This window comes from Schistocerca americana, chromosome 4 (assembly GCF_021461395.2).
Source record: "Schistocerca americana isolate TAMUIC-IGC-003095 chromosome 4, iqSchAmer2.1, whole genome shotgun sequence".
Classification (NCBI taxonomy): Eukaryota; Metazoa; Arthropoda; class Insecta; order Orthoptera; family Acrididae; genus Schistocerca; species Schistocerca americana.
In genome coordinates this window covers 357,593,877-357,614,503 of record NC_060122.1, presented here as the reverse complement: position 1 = coordinate 357,614,503, position 20,627 = coordinate 357,593,877, and the positions used below count along the sequence as shown (strand labels likewise).

Sequence of the window (20,627 nt, the reverse complement as noted above, 5' to 3'; positions counted from 1 at the left end):
CGTAGCTGTTAAGTCCCATAGTGCTCAGAGCCATTCTAGGGGACTTATGACCTCAGCAGTTGAGTCCCATAGTGCTCAGAGCCATTTAGAACTAATTAAACCTAACTAACCTAAGGACATCACACACATCCATGCCCGAGGCAGGATTCGAACCTGCGACCGTAGCGGTCACGCGGTTCCAGACTGAAGCGCCTAGAACCGCCTTGAACCGCCTTGAACCGCACGGCCACACCGGCCGGCAAGAATGTACAATTTACTTACCAGTTAATCTAGGCCGTTAAGTGCTGTCTCTACAGCGAGAGCAAGTAAGGCGTTGCGCTCGAGTTGCTTACCGAAACGCATAATGGGAGCCCTCTCCACTGTCAGCTTGGTCTCTGCTCTCCTGTGTTGCGATGCCCGCTGAAGTCATGTTAGAGGCCTCCCGGGAACTGCAGGCAGGCAAGAGAGTAACGACGTTAGCAGTGCTTGAAGGCTCCACAAGGGAATCGTTCGCAGGGGCGGCGTGACGTCACCGCACGGCAGCTTCGCCGACGCATTTTCTGAGGAAAAATCCACTAGAGTGCAAAACTTAAAGAGCGAAAGATATTTTATCTTCATGTGCCACTGCCAAGTAACATAATAGGTCGATGAAGCTTGGTCTCTACGTATTAAGAATTGCTACAATACAGTAGAGTACAGTAGAGAAGGCAACTGAAAGAAATATGCAACGAGACGAACAGAAATGACACTTTTATACGAAGACAATAATTATACTGAAGTCATCGCGATTTATGATGGTCCTCTGGGCATTACAGAAGGCGGGACATAGTTCTTAAAAGGGTGTTTGATCACTACCGACAGTAAGACATGATCTGCAGCACACTCCAATGCTGGCGATAAAGATCAGGAGGAGTTGTGACAGCGCGTTACACTCTTCCACCAGCGCAGTTCACAACTGGTGGACGGTTGTGGGTGCATGTGGACGTCCTGCAATAGTCCTCCCCAACGCATTTCTCACGTGGCGAACGGCCAGACGGGTCCATTCGCCGAATATTCTCTCATTCCAAGAGATCCTCCACGTTGGAGTTTGATGTGGTTGCACAATGTCATCCATAAAAATGAAGTCAGTGCCGAATTCGTCCCTGAAAAGACGCGCATGGGGAAGGAGTACAGTGTCACATTAACGTTGGCCGGTGAGTTTACAGTGTTCAGATAGTTGGAGGTCAGTCTACATCTACATCTACGTGTTTACTATTCACAATAAATTGCCTGGCAGAGGGTTCAATGGACCACCCTAAAGCTGTCTCTCTACCGTTCCACTGTCGAACGGCACGCAGGAAAAACGAGCACTTAAATTTTTCCGTGCGAGCCCTGATTTCTCTTATTTTACCTGATTTCTCTTAGTTTATCGTGATGATCATTTCTCCCTATGTAGGTGCGTGACAACAGAATGTTTTCGCAATCGGAGGAGAAAACTGGTGATTGAAATTTCAATGATTTGTTTCAATGATTGCCACTCCAGTTCACGTATCATGTTTGTGGTACTATCTCCCATATTTCGCGATGATACAAAACGTGCTGACCTTCTTTGAACTCATTCGATGTACTCTGTCAGATCTATCTGCTAAAGATCCCACACCGCGCAGCAGTATTCTAAAAGAGGAAGAACAAGCGTAATGTAGGCAGTCTCCTTAGTAGATCTGTTACATTTTCTAAGTGTCCTTCCAATAAAACGCAGTCTTTGGTTAGCCTTCCCCACAACATTTTCTGTGTGTTCCTTCCAATTTAAGTTGTTGGTAATTGTAATACCTAGGTATTTAGTTGAATTTACGGCTTTTAGGTTAGACTGATTTATCGTGTAGCCGAAATTCAACGAATTCCTTTTAGCACTCATGTGGATGATCTCATACTTTTCGTTATTTAGGGTCAATTGCCACTTTTCACACCATTCAGATATTTCTTCTAAATCGTTTTGCAGTTTGTTTTCATCTTCTGATGACTTTATTAGTCGATAAACGACAGCGTCATCTGCAAACAACCGAAGACGGCTGCTGAGATTGTCTCCCAACTCGTTTATATAGACAAGGAACAGCAAAGGGCCTATAACACTACCTTGGGGAACGCCAGAAATCACTTCCGTTTTACTTGATGAGTTTCCGTCAATTACTACGATCTGTGACCTCTCTGACAGGGCCGGCCGCGGTGGTCTAGCGGTTCTAGGCGCTCAGTCCGGATCCGCGCGACTGCTACGGTCGCAGGTTCGAATCCTGTCTCGGGCATGGATGTGTGTGATGTCCTTACGTTAGTTAGGTTTAAATAGTTCTAAGTTCTAGAGGACTGATGACCATAGATGTTAAGTCCCATAGTGCTCAGAGCCATTTTTTTCTCTGACAGGAAATCACAAATCCAGTCACATAACTGAGACAATACTCCATAAGAACGCAATTTCACTACAAACCGCTTGTGTGGTACACTGTCAAAAACCTTCCGGAAATCCAGAAATACGGAAACCATTTTAAATCCCTAGTCAATAGCACTCTGCACTTCATGTGAATAAAGAGCTAGTTGTATTTCACAGGAAGGATGTTATTCGCAAGCAGATGGCAGAATGAGTTTGTTTGGAAGAATCCACAGAAAGTGTAGTGCATCCACAAAGGAGGTACCTTACAAAGCTCTCGTTCGATCAATTATTGAATCTTGCCCCTCAGGCTGGGATCTGTACCAAATAGGTTGATGGAGGCATTAGAGAAGATGCAAAGAAGACCACCGCATTTCGTTAAGGGTTCATTTAATCAGCGTGAAGGCGTCACGGTGATGCTCATTCATATACAATGACAGGTGCTACGAAAGTGGCACTCTGCATTACGGGTTGGTTTACTATTAAATTTCCGAGAGAGATTTCTCAAAGGGTCAACCGAAATATTGCTTCCTCCTACGTACACTACTGGCCATTAAAATTGCTACACTACGAAGATGACGTGCTACAGACGCGAAATTTAACCTACAGGAAGAACACGCTGTGATATGCAAATGATTAGCTTCTCAGAGCATTCACACAAGGTTGGCGCCGGTGGCGACACCTACCAAGTGCTGACATGAGGAAAGTTTCCAACCCATTTTTCATACACAAACAGCAGTTAACCGGCGTTCCCTGGTGAAACGTTGTTGTGATGCCTCGTGTAAGGAGCAGAAATGCGTACCATCACGTTTCCGACCTTGATAAAGATCGGATTGTAGCCTATCGTGATTGCGGTTAATCGTAAAGCGACATTGCTGCTCGCGTTGGTCGAAATCCAATTACTGTTAGCAGAATATGGAATCGGTGGGTTCAGGAGGGTAATACGGAATGCCGTGATGGATACCAACGGCCTCGTGTCACTAGCAGTCGAGATGACAGGCATCTTATCCGCATGGCTGCAACGGTTCGTGTAGCCACGTCTCGGTTCCCGAGTCAACAGATGGGGACGTTTGCAAGACAACAACCATCTGCACGAACAGCTCGACGACGTTTGCAGCAGTATGGACTATCAGCTCGGAGACCATGGCTGCGGTTACTCTTGACGCTGCATCACAGACAGGAGCGCCTGCGATGTTGTACTCAACGACGAACCTGGGTGCACGAATGGCAAAACGTCATTTTTTCGGATGAATCCAGGTTCTGTTTACAGCATCATGATGGTCGCATCCGTGTTTGGCGACGTCACGGTGAACGCACATTGGAAGCGTGTATTCGTCATCGCCATACTGGCGTCTCACCCGGCGTGATGGTATGGGGTGCCATTGGTTACACGTCTCGGTCACCTCTTGTTCGCATTGACGGCACTTTGGACAGTGGTCGTTACATTTCAGTTGTATTACGATCCGTGGCTCTACCCTTCATTCGATCCCCGCGAAACCCTGCATTTCAGCAGGATAGAGCAGGACCGCATGTTGCAGGTCCTGTACGGGCCTTTCTGGATACGGAAAATGTTCGACTGCTGCCCTGGCCAGCACTTTCTACATATCTCTCACCAATTGAAAACGTCTGATCAATGGTGGCCGAGCAACTGGCTCGTCACAATACGCCAGTCACTACTCTTGATGAAATGTGGTATCGTGTTGAAGCTGCATGGGCTGCTGCACCTGTATACGCCTTCCAAGCTCTGTTTGACTCAATGCCCAGGCGTATCAAGGCCGTTATTACGGCCAGAGGTGGTTGTTCTGGGTACTGATTTCTCAGGATCTATGTACCCAAATTGCGTGAAAATGTAATCACATGTCAGTTTTAGTAATGAATACCCGTTTATCATCTGCATTTCTTCTTGGTGTAGCAATTTTAACGGCCAGTAGTGTGTATCTCGTTAAAATACCGCGAAGGTAAAATTAGAGAGATGCGAGACCACACAGAAGTTTACGAGCAATCATTCTTCTCGCCAACCATTCGCGACTGAAATAGAGAAAGGGAAAAGTGATATTGGTAGACGGAGTACCCTCCGTGCAGTGTGTAGATGTACGGGAATTCTAAATGTTTTGGAGAAATAGGTAACGGAGGAATTTGACGGAACAATTCATTTTCGAGAGTTCGGCCACAGAAGCAGCGAACGGAAGAGGACTGATATGCGGCACGCGGCTAATGGAAGAGCAGCAGGAGGCCGGATTTCACAGCGGCGACTGTGGAGTGGTAGCGCGGTGTGGTGTGTCAGTTATATGCGGCCGACTGCAGCGCGAGCGGGCGGCTGCCACTTGCGGTGCAGATTGCTACATCAATAAAACCGGGCCCGGAACGCAGCGAGGGCGTTTTGGGGCGGCTCGCGCGTAGCGGCTCTGGGCCGCAGTTTTCCGGCGCCAGCTTCCTGCTGAGGCCGGCTCATGAATATGCACACTCCGCTGCCATTGCTCAGCGCCTGTCCACCGCATGGTCGCCACCGACCCGCCTATTCTCCGTGTAGGCTCCCTCAATAAACCAGCTGCAATCTACCGAGCCGCACGTCTATTTCCGACGCCAATTTTGATTTGTGATCGGAAGTTGCTGCACCACTATACGCGTAATACAGGGCGACTTTTCCCAAAGAGCGTATCCATAGGGGATGGGGATGGCATAGGTTCGTGGAACTTATCACGTCCTCCTCTGCCCTCACCCCCCCCCCCCCCCCCTATATTTTAGTGCAAGCGTTTGTATTTTTTCATATAATTTTCCAAATTTCAAAGGCGAACTTCAGAGAATAATGTAGCATGTAAACAAACAGGGAACTCCTTGACTGCGAGGTCGCAAGTTCAGTCTTCAGTAAAACTCATTTGAAACTTTTGTGGCCCGCAGCTCGTGGTCGTGCGGTAGCGTTCTCGCTTCCTACGCGCGGGTTCCCGGGTTCGATTCCCGGCGGGGTCAGGGATTTTCTCTGCCTCGTGATGGCTGGGTGTTGTGTGATGTCCTTAGGTTAGTTAGGTTTAAGTAGTTCTAAGTTCTAGGGGACTGATGACCATAGATGTTAAGTCCCATAGTGCTCAGAGCCATTTGAACCATTTGAAACTTTTGTGTTAAGACTTATATCAGGAAAAATGTCATCTGCTAATCATACACGATGTGCCTCTGGAGGGCGACAGAAAGTGACTGTCCGGCAGGTGCAGAAATCAACCTTCTATGTGATCTCTTCACAAAATGGACATTGTCGACATTCAGAAAATGTTCAAAACAAACGATTAACTTTCATCATGAGCACCGAATGAAAAATGGCCCGCCACAGTGATCACAAAGGTTCGACCATCGAGATCGAAGGCAACTACTTGGGAGTTAGAAACCGCGCAGGACGTTGAGCTAGGTGTCCACTCTTAAAGAATGCATATAGAAGCATAGTCGTGTAATAGGCTGCTGAGAACTCATGGGATGTGATGGCATGCAACCGAATACTAAACAGTTCGTCGTGGAGCTTAAATGAAACTGGCTTTCCTTTAAGACGTAGCCACAGTATGTTTTATAGGCACGGAAAAAACAAACATCCAGAGGCTGAATTTCTCCTCTGCTTTCAGACGGTATGAATTGCAGTGTCATACGCTTTTCAGGAGGGCTGTAAATCGGCAAGTTATTTTGTCCAGCTATTGGCCAAAAGCAGTGCTCATATCACGTTTGTAGTTCTCTTACACCCATATTCCCACTCTTGTTATGACGTAAATATTCCCTATTGCGCCGGCCGGGGTGGCCGAGCGGTTCTAGGCGCTACAGGCTGGAACCGCGCGACCGCTACGGTCGCAGGTTCGAATCCTGCCTCGGACGTGGATGTGTGTGATGTCCTTAGGTTAGTTAGGTTTAGGCAGTTCTAAGTTCTAGGGGTCTGATAACCTCAGATGTTAAGTCCCATAGTGCTCCGAGCCGTTTGAACCATTTTTGAACTCAGAAATATCCTTGAGCAACTCAGGATTTTTGTCGATGGGTTTCTGGTTCACCCTATAAGTTTTATTCTTGCTATTATTAAAATCATGCACATCTGTCACACTTTGAAAGTAGGGGATTGGCAAGTTATGTTTGGGTGGGTGGTTGGGGGGAGGTTAGGGTGGAGACAGGGCAGAGACTGTAACAAACTGTCACGTACCCCGTCCGCAGAATACGCATCTACTTTTCTATGGGTAAGAAACGTCGCCTGCAGAAAGTACAGATAATTTTTGGACGAAAATTCCGCTTCGGTTTTTTATTGGTGAACATTTTAATCAGTGTCATTTTATTTGTTTATAGGAAGGGCCTTCGAAAAGCGCCTATGTCTGGTATGGGAAGCCACGCTTGGGTACCGAACAAGATGCAGCGCTGTATACTTCTTGGTCCGTGTCGAGAAAACGCGATGGACAGGTGCAAGGAAACGTACGCCACATTCGCTAGAACGACTTTCGCCAAATAGCGCTGCTCACCAACCCCGCAGGCAGCCAATGCAACGCAATGGGCTCCTCCGCCAGGTCACGTCCCGTAGCCTGATCTCGCGCTATCCGAAGCGGGATAAAGCTGCCTCCAAAGCGACGCTAAGCCAGTACGGATTCCGCAGACAGCACAAAACTGCGCCTTAAAACGCGTACGTGAGCTACCTTATTCGCATTGTACTAAAGCTGTTCACTAAATGGCTGGGCTGCCGCTCCGCCGTGATCGCTTCGAGGACTCGGAGCGACAGTTCTACGAAAAAACTGCTCACGCCAGCAACGCAAAAACTGGCGCTGTGGGATAGGAGGTCCACGTGTGAGAGAGAACGAAACTGCCCGACCTGCACCGCAAGTCGAACGTTACTGCGGTACCTGCCCAGCACGAAATGAATCACATCCGTTACGCCTAATGCTTCAGTTGCGATTGCAGCAACATCGCCAAGTGTTTGGCCTCCGGCCACAGCTGGAAGCTGAGCATTTCCTGTTATGGTAGTAGCAGCAACCAGCCAGTGTCGTATTCAGTCTACGTGCTTGCAACGTACAGTCGGCTGCCCTCTCGTTGCCGACCTACTCTGTGAGCTCAGTCTATGTTTGGTGTATGACTCTCACTGGATTTCTCACACCAAAACGCCGGATTTGGCTTTTTTTTACGAACTTACAGTATTTCACAGTGTTCATTCTTTGCATAACGACAACCAGCCAAACTTTCGGCCTATAAAGGAAGTGTAACTAGATTTTTTGTTCAAATAGAGGAAATGAACGCACCGTTGCAACCCTGTACATGTTCATCTAAATCACTTTTTGTGTCCATGTTTCCTTTGAAATCGGTTGTTCTGGAAAAAGGATTCTGCGTTGAGCATTGAGAAAACACCGTGTTCTTCTCTTTAACCCATACACGTTTCAGTGTAGTTTCACTTTCATTATCCATCAGTAGATTCCATTGAGTTTCTTAATAGTACATTCTGTTGCTCATGCAACTGCCTGTTGTCTGGAACTTAGCTAGTACTCGGTTCAGTTTTTTGTCTCCAATTTTTGTGGTTTCTACGTTGGCAAGAATGTCAGAGATTGAACAATACACACACTGTCTCACTGTGTGTTCAGCTCCATGGTTTCATGACAGTGGAGAAACCACAAAAAGTGCAGATTAAAGAATGCCAGTAATAGCCCGTATGTTTCATTTTGCCATCGTCGGCATTGTGCCATTTGTATGTTTGAGGCAGTAATAGGTTTCTTGTTTGTTCAATTCTAGTCGATGTTTACAAAGGCAGTCTTCAGACTAGTGATTTTGTCAATAGTGACGATGTTCAAATCTGATTAAAAGAGATGGTGCCTTATATTATCCTAATATGATTAAAAGATAGAAAGGACAATTAGCTTCGCATCGTCGAACAGCTAATAACAATACAGTAAAAACTAGACAGCGATGCCCGCAGAATGATAATGTGAATCGCGTCTGTTCACAGCAAAAATGTTTGTTGATTCATTTTGGAACGCAGGTACTTGGTATTCGGTGGCGATACACGACCTCCCTGTTGTAATGTCTCAAACAGCAGTTCGATAAGCGCTTTTCGTGACACACGCTAGCTAAAAGAAGAAGAATCGCGCAGGTTTTGCTTTCAAGCTTTTCGATCTCTTCCGTGAATACAATTAGTTAAAGGTCCCAGGCACACTCTAGAACTGGTCGAAGAAGAGTTCGCCAAACGACCTTCTTGCACCAATTACATTTCCTTAGAACTCACACTGTTAGTTTGACTTAAGTTTTTGCCCTTTCCACGGCTCGAATTACGCGGTTGCTCTATCTAGTATCACCGCAGTCAGAACCTATGAGCCGGCCGGTGTGGCCGTGCGGTCTAGGCGCTTCAGTCCGGAGCCGCGTGACCGCTCCGGTCGCAGGTTCGAATCCTGCCTCGGGCGTGGATGTGTGTGATGTCCTTAGGTTAGTTAGGTTTAAGTAGTTCTAAGTTCTAGGGGACTGATGACCTCAGATGTTAAGTCCCATAGTGCTCAGAGCCTTTTTGAACCTATGAGAGACCTGAATGACCGCTAACACTGTTGTCAAACAGAATGTGATCTCCACTCTGTTACGCTGGCTATACAAACCCGTAACGAATCGTGCAGCTACCTTTTGAATCTTTTCTACCTCTTCCATGAACCCCACTAGGTAGGCGACCGAAACAGACGAAAAATACCCAATAATTAGTAGGGGTTTTGGAAGAAACCTGTTTCATTCGTTATTTACATTTCCTTAGGGTTCTCATAGCAAATCTAAGTTTTGCCCCAGCATTTTTTGTTTACTTTTCATTATATACTCCACGCAGCATAGCAGGCTTCTTGAGATCCATCCCGTTAAGTAGTCCCGTTTCTTTACAGCCAATGTCCCGGCAGGTAAGGGGAGGTTGGAGGCAGACTGGATCCTAGTTGCGAATATTTCGGAGGCGACTTTAAGTTCCAGCATTCACCTGATAATCAAGGAAAACCTCCTGAAAACCTTTGTCGGAACCAGGGGATCAGGAGTATTCTAATTTATTTCTGGGCCAATGTTTACCATTGTCCCAAACAAAAATAAAAATTGTGTGTATGTGTCAATGTGTTTGTGGTGTTTTTGGGCTTGTGCCTTCCTCATAGCTAGACGTATGTGATCGTTGCAACTTTAACAGCTGCGGTCATAAGCTCTTGGTGCTTAAAAGTTGTTACTAACAACAGGAGCATACATTCAACGGATCGCCGATTTTGCTCATCTTTCAAACGGTTGTAGTACGTACTTTGATATAACAGTAATGCTCTTTTATTATACGTTTCTCAGCGTTTTAGAGAAAACGAGGTTCAGAATTGTACGAGGCTTTTGAGTGCTACACGAGAACGCCAGCCGTCGAGCAACTGTTTTAGCACAAGCGGCAAGGCGCCAGGCTAAGAAGTCTGTCTGCAAACGACCGAATGTCGTTATTTACTTTTATTTTTTATTTTTTGCTTCATCAAATATTTGTATTGCTACGACAAATCGTGTTTCTACGGAAAGGAAAAATAACAAAAAATGTTCAAATGCGTGTGAAATCTGATGGGACTTAACTGCTAAGGTCATTAGTCCCTAAGCTTACACACTACTTAACCTAAATTATCCTAAGGACAAACACACACACACACACACACACACACACACACCCAAGCCCGAGGGAGGACTCGAACCTTCGCCGGGATCAGCCTCACGGTCCATGACTGCTGCGCCTGAGACCGCTCGGCTAATACCGCGCGGCGAAAAATAACAATGATGATGATAGTAGTACATTCGAGGTGAGGTATAATTGAGATATAACAAGGAATTGTGTTGAAATGAAGACTTATTTATCGATTTGTTCATGTGCGCTTAACGCGATGAAACTCGTGCTTCGAATAATGTGCACTTTATTTGTTTTGCCTCTGGGGCATCAGTAAAAAGCAGTTGCATCTGTTTTTCCTGGAATGGGCCTGCTTTCCTATTCACTGTGTTTGCAGACCACTTTATTTGCACACCCGAAGTAACAGAGTTGATAGTCAACAGTTCATAACCCTGAGGACGCTCGTTTGTTACTGAAATCTGCAAAGATAAGTTTACTGTTGTTTTGCAATGGAGCAGTTACCAGGATCTTCGACATCAACTGAAGAATCATACGAGTGGTCGGTGGAAGATAAGAGAAAAACGAAAGACGAGACTGGAACGCAGCACCGCACAGACATCAAGTCTGGCGTCTACACCGCTGCGCTATGGCCGAGCTCGTGTATGCCATTCAACAGGCACGTATAACTTCGGACCTAGAGTTCTCCAAAACGCTTGAGAAGCTCATCGTACTCGAGCAACTCTTGTTACGTCGAAACAAGTACTACGACCGCGCTAAAGATGAGAAAACTGGTGACCCGTTGGTTCTGTTTCCCTTGTGACTCCAGTGACTGACTGACGGTTTTGTACTAGAACGACATCGGATATGAATGACTCTACGGGGATTTGAACCGTCGTGCTCCGGAATTCTAGTCTTGATTTTCCGTTAGGAATGTCACAGTTTGTATTAATGGAAACTCATATAGTGAATGAGATGAAAGTTCAGCTTCAACCCCCTACAGAGTCGGGAATTTTTCCTCGTTACAGTCCTTCCGCTAGGACTCCAGCTGCACCAGCCTGCGCTCAAATGAGTATCGGGGATTTCCCCGGGAGTAAAAGGCGGTGGGGCCGATGGGCACGCCATCCGCCCCCACCTGGTGCCGCGACAAAGGAAGGCTGCACTCTGCCTACAGTCAGTCCACAGGCAAACGTCCGATGAAACCGTACTTCTGTGCAGCTTCCCCCCAGGGGCAGCGTTGTAAGCCCTCTGCTGTTTTTTGATGTTTATTTAGAAGACAATGCAGGTGTGGAAATCTTAGCAATTCTCTTAGACTGTTTGCAAAATGGTTCAAATGGCTCTGATCACTATGGGACTTAACTTCTGAAGTCATCAGTCCCCTAGAACTTAGGATTACTTAAAACTGACTAACCTAAGGACATCACACACACCCATGCCCGAGGCAGGATTCGAACCTGCGACCGTAGCAGTTGCGCGGTTCCAGACTGTAGCGTCTAGAACCGCGCGACCACCCCGGCCGGCGACTGTTTGCAGGTGACGCCATCGTTTACTGTATACTCAAGTGGTCATAATATTACAATGAATTACAAAATGATTCTGACAAGATATCAGCATGGTGCGAAAAGCAGCAACTGACCCTAAGCTAGCTAAAGTGTTAAGTCTTCCACATGAGTAGTAATGAAAACTCCTTAAAATTGCGATTAGACGATTTATCATAGAAATGTAACAAATTTGAGGTTCATCATTCATCTAAATAACTACCAACAACTTAAATTCGAATCATCCTTTACAAATGATATGAAGAAAACGAACAAAGACATCCTCTTATCGTCAGAACGCTTGGAAAGTGCAACAGATCTACTAAAGGGTCATTTCATGGTAACGGGCGCATGTTTTGTTCAACTGACATTAAAGTATAAACATGAAAATATAAAGAGAGAGACCTGAATATGAACAATGTACAGCGAAGCTTTGATGATGCAAGTTCGGTTGGTGTGCCACTAAAGGAAGGAACAGGAAGTGTTACAGACATAAGAAAGCTTTCACTTTTCATGGAATTACCCTGAAGACGCTATCCATCTATACTTGTCTCTTCTGTTCTGAAGTATTGCTGCGAGGTAAGAGATCCTCACCAGATAAGATTTACAGAGATCGGAAAAGTAAAAAAAGAAAAAGAACAGCTCTTTTTTTTTTCTCCTCCGAATGCCGGAATACAGTACTTTTCAGTTTCAACCATAGGGATAAATGACCATCGTGACGAAGTAAGATAAGTCAGAGTTCGCACAGAAAGGTTCTGGTGTTTATTTCTCTCACGTGCTATTCGAGAGTGGAACGGTCGATAAATAGTCTTAAAGTGGTTATGTGAACCCTCTGCCAAACGCATAAGTGTGCATTGCTCAGTAATCCTGAATATTAGATGGTTAGATCGAATAGCTAATGGGTAGGTACTGCGTCGAATTAAAGAAAAGGGAATTTTCGGCAGAACTGGACTAAAAGAAAGGATCGGTTAGTAGCACATATCTTGAGAAACCAGTGTCGTCAATTTGGTAATTGAGGGAACAACGAGGTATAAAAATTACAGAGGAAATCCTAGACATTAATCCCGTAAGCAGGTTCAAGTTGATGTAGGGTGCTTATTCAGAGAACTCACAGGAGGGACCAGCGTTGAGAGCTGTACTTCCGACCACGATATTACTGGACTTCCCTTCCCCGTGGCTGTTATCGGAAACACATGGTGACGTTAAAGTAAACAAGTACGGAGGTGATTAAGAAAAAATGCAATGGACTGTAAAGGCTTCCAGAACAGTTGTGCATATCAAGTGGTTCAGCATGTCCTCGTGAAATATCACGATAAAAACTCGCAGTAAGCCGATCGAAGCTCCTTCAGTCCCAAGTGCAGTAATACTGTGATCGACAAATACCGGGTGATCAAAAAGTCAGTATAAATTTGAAAACTTAATAAACCACAGAATAGTGTAGATAGAGAGGTAAAAATTGACACACATGCTTGGAATGACGTGGGGTTATATTAGAACAAAAAAAACTAAGTTCACAAAATGTCCGACAGATGGCGCTGGACAGCGAAACGTCACTGACTGCGCATGACAATCGCATATAAAAGGAGCTGCAATGAGAGAGAGAATCACCCTCCCTCCCTTCTCTCGCCTTTTCCCCCCATCCCTCTTTCTCCATCCCTCTTCCCCCGGGCTTTCCCTCCCCCTTCCTCCTTTCCCCCTATCTCCTTTGCCCATGGCATCTCTGCTCTCCCCTCTCCCTCTCCCTCTCCCTCTCCCCCCCCCCCCTCCTCATCCTCTCTTGGCAGGTCCCCGGACTCGCACACGCTACGTGGACATTCGCGCGCCGGAAATCATCGCCATTAGTGTCTCGTGTGTGCCGTTGTGTTTAGTGTTCAGTGTTCACCGTCGCACTCCATCGTTCACCTGTGCCATCGCCATCTTCAGTGTTTGTGCGTCGTGTCAACAGTTTGCAGTATGGATTATCGTCGAGTGTGAACGGCTCCGTGTTTGTTTTTATGTGTCTACTGTTTTATTGCCCACTGTTCTGTAACTTCTGTGTATTCTTCCTGTTTTTTTCTCTCATTGTGTATTCTCTGGCTGAAGAGCAGCGTAGAATGCTGCTGACAGCCTGCCTGTTGTAAAGGTTTTAAAATAACAATAAAGTAAAAAAAAAAAAAAAAAAAAAAAAAAAAAAAAAAAAAGAGAGAGAGAGAGAGAGAGAATCAGATGCGCCAGCAGTCGCGGCATGTTGATGTTACCTGAAAAAGCGCTTTTAGTGAAGCTGTATTATCAGAATGGGGAATGTGCTAGTTCAGCGTTACGATCCTATCGTGTGCTCAGCCGCCACTTTCGTCATGCTTGGCCTCCCAGATCCCCAGACCTCAGTCCGTGCGATTATTGGCTTTGGGGTTACCTGAAGTCGCAAGTGTATCGTGATCGACCGACATCTCTAGGGATGCTGAAAGACAACATCCGACGCCAATGCCTCACCATAACTCCGGACATGCTTTACAGTGCTGTTCACAACATTATTCCTCGACTACAGCTATTTTTGAGGAATGATGGTGGACATTTTCAGCATTTCCTGTAAAGATCATCATCTTTGCTTTGTCTTACTTCGTTATGCTAATTATTGCTATTCTGATCAGACGAAGCGACATCTGTCGGACATTTTTTGAACGTTTGTATTTTTTTGGTTCTAATATAACCCCATGTCATTCCAAGCGTGTTTGTGAGTTTGTACCTCTCTATCTACATTATTCCGTGATTTATTCAATTTTTCAAATTTATACTGACTTTTTGATCACCTGGTATATCAGGTCTTGGATTGTAGACCATAACAACAAGATGTGGAGGTACGAGGTGCATTCAAGTTCTAAGGCCTCCGATTTTTTTTCTAATTAACTACTCACCCGAAATCGATGAAATTGGCGTTATTTCTCGACGTAATCGCCCTGCAGACATACACATTTTTCACGATGCTGACGCCATGATTCCATGGCAGCGGCGAAGGCTTCTTTAGGAGTCTGTTTTGACCACTGGAAAATCGCTGAGGCAATAGCAGCACGGCTGGTGAATGTGCGGCCACGGAGAGTGTCTTTCATTGTTGGAAAAAGCCAAAAGTCACTAGGAGCGAGGTCATGTGAGTAGGGAGCATGAGGAATCACTTCAAAGTTGTTATCACGAAGAAACTGTTGCGTAACGTTAGCTCGATGTGCGGGTGCGTTGTCTTGGTGAAACAGCACACGCGCAGCCCTTCCCGGACGTTTTTGTTGCAGTGCAGGAAGGAATTTGTTCTTCAAAACATTTTCGTAGGATGCACCTGTTATCGTAGTGCCCTTTGGAACGCAATGGGTAAGGATTACGCCCTCGCTGTCCCAGAACATGGACACCATCATTTTTTCAGCACTGGCGGTTACCCGAAATTTTTATGGTGGCGGTGAATCTGTGTGCTTCCATTGAGCTGACTGGCGCTTTGTTTCTGGATTGAAAAATGGCATCCACGTTTCATCCATTGTCACAACCGACGAAAAGAAAGTCTCATTCATGCCGTCATTGCGCGTCAACATTGCTTGGCAACATGCCACACAGGCAGCCATGTGGTCGTCTGTCATCATTCGTGGCACCCACCTGGATGACACTTTCCGCATTTTCAGGTCGTCATGCAGGATTGTGTGCACAGAACCCACAGAAATGCCAACTCTGGAGGCTATCTGTTCAACAGTCATTCGCCGATCCCCCAAAACAGTTCTCTCCACTTCCTCGATCATATCGTCAGACCGGCTTGTGCGAGCCCGAGGTTGTTTCGATTTGTTGTCACACGATGTTCTGCCTTCATTAAACTGTCGCACCCACGAACGCACTTTCGACACATCCATAACTCCATCACCACATGTCTCCTTCAACTGTCAATGAATTTCAATTGGTTTCACACCACGCAAATCCAGAAAACGAATGATTGCACACTGTTCAAGTAAGGAAAACGTCGCCATTTTAAGTATTTGAAACAGTTCTCATTCTCGCCGCTGGCGGTAAAATTCCATCTGCCGTACGGTGCTGCCATCTCTGGGACGTATTGACAATGAACGCGGCCTCATTTTAAAACAATGCGCATGTTTCTATCTCTTTCCAGTCCGGAGAAAAAAAAATCGGAGGCCTTAGAACTTGAATGCACCTCGTAGATGCGGCTTAACCACAGCGGCATACTGCGACGACCAGTTCGAGACAGGAATTTGGACACGACTTGCCTTGGATAGAGCTGAAGTTCAGCCCTGCACTTCGCTTGTCGGCAGTTTCGCTTTACCCGGATCACACGTTACGATGGGCCTCCGCTTCCCCCTCCCACGACTACGCCAGCGGTGGACACGGATACGAGGGCGGGATGCGGTCGTGCGGAGGCCCGCAGGTCGCTTTCGGCGGCCACAGGTTGGCCAGCGCAACAGGCGGCGTCGTTTGGCCGGCGGGGCCGAGAGCGCGTCCGGATCGCAGCGCCGCGCCGCGCCGCGCCGCCGCCGATATCGATCGATCGCTCGCTGCTGGCCGCCCGGCCTCGCCTGCCCGCTGGCGAGGTGGCGGCGCGGCCGCACGCACGCACCTCTGCGCCGCGTCTCGCAAACTGGTCCCGGCTCTTCCGCTCTCTTCTGACGATTGCCTTTTTGAACAAGCTGGAACTGTGTCTCTCGTGTCAAAGCAGTTTCACACTGAACGTCGACGGGACGGAACAGAAGGCGACGTCACCCTCAAGTGGTGGTGTGAAAAACGAAATGATCGCAGGCACTGTTGACCGAGAGACCGTCTGGGCTACCTGGCGAAAGACTATGTTAAAAAACTAAAAACCCGCCTCGATTGCGAAAAAAGCACCTAGTGCTAACCCAGGTTTTGGCGTAATTCAAGGGGAAAAAGTCCAACTCTGTATCTTCTTCGTTTATAAAGGTATAGCTATGGTGTTCTTTTAATCACTGACAAAGGTCTTCTTAGGCACTTATGGGTTTTATTGTTCTGAAGATGTTGTAATTATCTACGCCGAAACCTCGGTCAACACTAGGTGCTTTTTTCGCAATCGAGGCGTGTTTTTAGTTTTTAATATATTAACCAACGATTGCTGACGCGCTGCGATGTTGAAGGCAAGACTATGTATTTGACGCCATTTAATAATTTTTTTCATAATGTGTGGGCCACAGTCTTATATCTCTCTAAAGTCAGTACCGCCATTAGACTTTTTTATTTGCAGTGTTACTTTTACTCGATCATGATTTCGGCTTTAAAGTGCCTACTACAAAGCAGCAGGCTTTTACCAGAAATATTGACCCTTAGACAATGTGTCTAATAGTGTATTTTAAATATGCCATCTTAGGCACTGTATAACATTAAAACACTTGATAATGGCACTTTAAAGCCGAAATCATGATCGTGTAAATGTAACACTGCAAATAAAAAACAGTCTAATGGCGGTACTGTCTTTAAAGAAATATTTGACGCCACTTTGACCACTTGCATGTCGATGAAGATGAAAGTACATGATTAGGAGAAAACGAACTTCCTGTCCCCGAGTGAATTAATAAAAGATAGAAAAATGTAAAATAAAAATAAAATGAATAATTTTAAAGTGGGTTCTAGGCTAACATCTGTAATTGATGTAGACGACAGAGAATTATACTGAAAAATGTTTGTTCAAGAAAGAACATCTAAATAGACGGAAATTGGTCCTACGATAATCAAGTATAATACAGACTGAAATACTCTTCTAAAATGCAGGAATCTGATGTTGAGAGTTTAATGAGAATGGTAGCAAATTTCTGAATCTAAATAGTCATCAAAGACGTGCAAAAACTAAGCCCATTTCGTAACCACAATACGCGAAATATTCACCGGCTCAAAGCAGTGTAGATTTCAACATCATGATTTAGAAATTAACACACGTGATATAAAGAATAATAACTCATACTCTGCCTATCCTCCATTCCGTAATTGAAGGGGAAAAAGTCCAACTCTGTATCACATTCAGACCTTTCGAAATATAAAATCTCTTGAGAAGTTAAAAGTATGGTAGTGGCTGTTCACTGCCCAGAATCGAACAGCTCCACAGTCGAATTACCACAGACAGGTCTGCCTCCTACCAGAACTCGTGTAAAAGTGCCCACAAACCCTCCCTTGAGCTCTTCATACGAAAAGTCCCCGTTTGCACTTCACTCCCATTGTGTTCTGCTATTGTCTGCTTTTCCATTGGCTGAAGGATGTCCTCATTCTTAAGGTCTACAGACATGATTTCCAGTCTAAATTAATATATTACAACAATATTTTAATAAAGAAGTGTCATAAACATTTGGTTACACTCAGATCATTTACAATAAATATAAGTAATTGTTGGTCCACAAATCAATAAGCCATGATTCATGTGCAAGTGTGCTCACTTTAAATGACAACAGATTGTCGTTAATAGTGTTTAAACTATTATTTATGCCTTCTTCACATATGCATGTTTTGATTCTCTTTTCAGTTGTGATGTAAGCTAAATATGCGGTTCACCACGTTTAAATTAGCACAGTTTTTTAATATCAATCCCACTCAACATCCGGCGACGTTGCTGGCCTTTTGTACCTGGACTCACGTGTACCGGTCGCCCAGCCGAATCTGTCGCCGCGCGCTCTGAGCCCTGAGCCCGCGAGTTTTCAGCCTTTCAACAATTTCACATCCCCCTATACTATTTCTAGGAGGCGTTACACCCAGTATCGAGCGGTGAAAGTGAGGGTATGAAATAGCATCCTTGATACGGAAGTCCGGAATATATAGAGCATCTGAGAAGTCTCTTCACTCCTTTTAACTTCGTACAACTGCGGAAACTCCCACTATATTTTGCTAATTCTTAACTGCAACAGTTTTCTTTGTGGAGACCGTACATGGGAAACACATGGCTAACAGTGAGAATACACTTCGCACGAAGCCTGATTGTGTTGCCCAAAACAAAAACGTTTCTCTTTTGTTTACGAATATTAAAGTAATCAGTTCTTCAATTTACGTGAGAAGGATAACGGTTCTTACGCAAGACGATTCCGTGATAATGCTGCAAACTTTCAAGTATGACGAAGAAGGGTAAATGTATCAATCTGAGGTAAGGGACCCTGGTGCAGAAATTACCGAGTCGAAAGTTATAAGTGAAAGTAGTTCTGAGAGCTCTGAGAGTAGACCCCTTCCACTGCAAGCTCTTTGCTTTCCATATTTTGGAAGGAGGTAGTATGGACGAAACAAGAAAAAATTTTCCAGCAAACATGGGGTCTAAAGTGCGTATCTCAAGAGCTATGACTATTTGTTCAGTAGATGTTTCACAATACTGAAGACAAACAAGTGCTCATAGCTCTTAAGGTATTCTCTTTAGAGCCGACATTTACTAGACAAGTTTTTATGGTTTTGATCCATCCTACCTCCTTGCAAAATACGGAAAGCAACGAAGCTTGCAGTAGAAAGGCCAGTATCAGAGGTATCAGAACCATTTTCACTAGTAACTTTCGACCCAGCCGTTTCTGGTCTAGGGTCCCTTATCTCAAATTAGTAAATTTACCCTCCCCCATCAGGCCTGAAAGTTTTTAACATCGTCATGGAATCATCTTGGATAATTTACTTTGTTTATTCAGTTTGTAAGTAACACTTGACAGCGAGGTGGCGCAGTAGTTAGCACACTGGACTCGCATTCGGGAGGACGACGGTTCAATCCCGCGTCCGGCCATCCTGATTTAGGTTTTCCATGATTTCCTTAAATCCCTCCAGGCAAACTCCGGGATGGTTCCTTTGAAAGGGCACGGCCGACTTCTTTCCCCGTCCTTCCCTAATCCAATGAGACCGATGACCCGGCGGGGTCAGGGATTTTCTCTGCCTCGAGGTGGCTGGGTGTTGTGTGCTTCCTTAGGTTAGTTAGGTTTAAGTAGTTCTAAGTTCTAGGGGACTGATGACCATAGATGTTAAGTCCCATAGTGCTCAGAGCCATTTGAACCATTTTTTTGAGACCGATGACCTCGCTGTCTGGTCTCCTCCCCCAAAACAACCCAACCCAGCAGCGATGGTTACACCCAACTGTGGTCATATTAGCACTCAAATTTAGTTGCCATTTCACACGGAAGTTTGCCATTACTTTATTGCTTTTCCAGATTGAAGTATCACACTACATAAGTTCAAGGTAGTCTTAATAACTATCTGCCTCCGAGGCTAAGTGGCCAATGTGTCTGACTGCCACGCAGACGTTTCAATTCCCGGTACAACCAGGGGTTCTTCCTGGACTGGGACGGGATGCACGCAGGCTCGTAATGCCAGCAGAGGAGCTTCTTGACAGAACTGTAATGGCACTATGTCTGCTAACTCGACAACGACTGGGAGACCACCCCTCCATCAGCACCCAAATGACGAAGTTGGCAGAGGATGACATGGCGGTGGATCGGTCCCGAATGACCCGTCTGTGCCCACAATGGCGGCGCTTAATAGCTGTTCAGGTAATAATGTAGCCCGGCAACGGATGCTAGTAACAAGTGAAATACGTGACCTCGTACGTTCAGAACCGCACGAAAATGTGCGTAGAATGTAAATCGCTCATCCAAAGACGGTGGTACGAGCCAATCGCATGTGAAATACGGTTGTTGTCTGCTAGCGCGATTCCACAGTGTATTGTACCTGCACTGACAAGTACTTGCTCTAATTATGTGACTAGTATAGATGCAGTAGGAGACGGTCTTTTGAAGTGTTGGTTTCTGAATTAGAGTGTAAGGAGTGTACAGCGGTACCGTAAGGCGAATTAATCCCGGCCGAGCGGTTCTAGGCGCTTCAGTCCGGAACCGCGCTGCTGCTACGGTCGCAGGTTCGAATCCTGCCTGGGACATGGATGTGTGTGATGTTCTTAGGTTAGTTAGGTTTAAGTAGTTCTAAGTCTAGGGGACTTATGACTTCAGATGTTAAGTCCCATAGTGCTTAGAGCCATTTGAACGATTTTTTGAATTAATCCCATTAATTTTGTCAGAATATTAGAGGGAAGTTGCGACATGCTGCATGCCTCAAATGAAGTCATACTATCGTCATTTCTCCGTCAGACTGCACTCTATGTTTTACAGTCAACTTTCTGCATCGAAATACATACCGATGGTACATTACGCTTGGCAAATGGCGTGTTATGATATTCATGTACCTT

At 45.6% G+C, this 20,627-nt stretch overlaps 1 long non-coding RNA gene across 1 annotated transcript in view; it reads right to left on the bottom strand.

Annotated features, from left to right (window-relative positions):
• Nucleotides 1-20,627, bottom strand: part of LOC124613993 — a 117,185-nt gene that overhangs the window by 24,988 nt on the left and 71,570 nt on the right. Inside the window, exon 2 of the long non-coding RNA XR_006979672.1 lies at nt 333-428. This is a non-coding gene — a long non-coding RNA (uncharacterized LOC124613993). The remainder of the gene's footprint in view (nt 1-332; nt 429-20,627) is intronic.